General features: G+C 49.3%; 1 pseudogene; it reads right to left on the bottom strand.

The window, feature by feature from the left end:
* Positions 1-209: 209 nt before the first annotated feature.
* On the bottom strand, positions 210-1,314 carry LOC131748662 (ester hydrolase C11orf54 homolog pseudogene; annotated as a pseudogene).
* Between the last annotated feature and the right edge of the window lie 843 nt (positions 1,315-2,157).

Here is a 2,157-nt window from a genome sequence, read left to right as displayed (position 1 = left end):
TTAATCCTGTTTATATTTAATTATAAACATAAGACTGATTTTTAGAATAAAAACAATGATGAACATCTCCATCATGTGTCTTTGTTCCCAATAATCCCTTTCAGATAGATCTGTGAAGTAACAGAGAGCACAGTGTCAACATACCTTTCATTTCAAAGGCCGAAAAAAATAGGGCTTATTAAGTAGTGAGATCATTTCTATTAGGCTTTATATTAGTATCAATTAATGAGTTAATCAGTCAAACGAGTATCAGTTGATTTAATCTCGCCCAAATGAATGGGTCTCTGTTGGTTGATCAATGCGATAGAGAAGCTCTGCAGGTAAGAAGTATCCAAGATATTCCACTATATCTGGGGTGGTGTCAGAATGGTAGTGTCCACCTTCCCCATGATGACTTAAACAGTGAGTGTGCTCCAACCGCAAATCAAACGCTGGGTCTCTGGAGATAAAAACGGGCAGACAAACCAAAGGAGCCTTCATCTCATGAAAACGTAACCATTGATTCACGTCTTCATCAGAGTTCAATGGGCAGGAAGAAAATTCTTCTGGCATAATATGAGTCTTCACTTTTCCCTTCTGAATCACGAAAGTACCTCCCATTCCTACAGGCTTATCTCCATCATGTTTTTCAAGAGTCTGTCTCATACAAGTCACGAAGTTAAGTTTTCCAGTTCTTCTTTTGGCTTTCACCTCAATGACCTTTCCAGGTTGGCCTTCACTGGCAACAAGATTAGCCAGTAATGCAAACCCCAAATCATGATATTTCTCACTGTATTTCTCAAGTAGGCACCCTCCCTCTGCCGAGTTAACACGAGCAAAGTAACTTCCATTCACAGGAGGTCTGTGTTCACTTTCTGTTTGAACAACTGGCATAAACTCAGAATGGAATCCAAGAGTCTGAAATGGGCCTGCTCCTGCTCCAAGAACAAAAGCTCCAGGAAGCTGGATTTCTTTTGTGATTTTATTTAGATCATAAACTTTTTTTTTTATTTATAAGAGGCCATAAGTAAGGCACACCTCCTACTTCTGCACTTCTAGTTTTCCCACAGATACCTTTTACGGGAAAGGTAAATGGCTCCTTGGTCAAATTAGGGCCATCAACTACAGAGACCTGGACATCAGCAAAGTTACCCATTAGCCCCTTCTGCAGAACTCCAACAAGCTCCTCTAGACTTGGCACATGAAAAGAATACTCAGCACTAGACATCTTCTTTCTAATCAGTGAGGGAAGCCTACACCTGAAACCCGATCTTGCCTCAGTCAACTCCGCCTCCTCTGGGTCCGGGAGATCAGACCCTGCCCGCTCGAAATCGCTCCTCCCCTCACGGAGATCCCCAGGAAGCCTTTAATCGAGGAGACAGGAGCCAAATGACGACCGCCATGTAAGAGGACTGGCGAGACCAACCCCGCAGAACACAGACAACCCGCAGGGTCCAGCCTACGGCTGCTCCGAGACCTACAGGGCCCAGGCAGGCCCGTGAGGCTAAGCATCCCCTCACTAACCCTTCAGGGCTCTCAGGATCAGGAGGGCCTGGGTCTAAGGAGGGCGCCCTCAGGCCAGCAGAGGGCGGAGTGTGAGCCTCTGACAGACATCGAGGTGAGGACCCGGAAATGACGGAAAGACTCAGAACAGTGGGGTCCCATAGAGCCCTGCCCTGGCTGTCGCCCATGGAGGTCTGGAACAGCCGTGGCTGGATTTGCGTCGCCCTGACTGCCAACTCAGAGGTGAGGATCTTGATCCGAGGGGAGCAGCCCCAGGTCAGCCGAGGGTGGCATCCCAAGAGCGGGCCTGACACCACAGCGCTCGGGGGCAAGGTGAGGATGGTGAATGAGGAGTGAGGGAGCCACCCCCCAGAATATAGGAGGCCCCGCGCGTCTCTCCCCTCCCGCCTCAGCTGGCCACCGGGGGAAGCCCAGGGAAGAATCGTCAGGTTGTGGCGCCTCCTCATTTTTGCCTGGAGGGTCACAGGGAGAGGAGGGCTTTGGTTTAGTGGGGTGGCTCCAGTTCTATAGCGGTTCAACAAGAATAAAGGTTAGGGGTCTGAGCGATGTGAAGGGATCCCCCGCAACGAGCAGAGAGGTTCACACAGAGCCCCCGTTGTTCTTATCCCTGGACCGCCCACGGCAGAGCGCTCTGCTCAGGAGCCCTTCATTTTT

This window comes from Kogia breviceps, chromosome X (assembly GCF_026419965.1).
Source record: "Kogia breviceps isolate mKogBre1 chromosome X, mKogBre1 haplotype 1, whole genome shotgun sequence".
Classification (NCBI taxonomy): domain Eukaryota; kingdom Metazoa; phylum Chordata; class Mammalia; order Artiodactyla; family Physeteridae; genus Kogia; species Kogia breviceps.
This window is presented reverse-complemented; position numbering and strand designations above follow the sequence as displayed.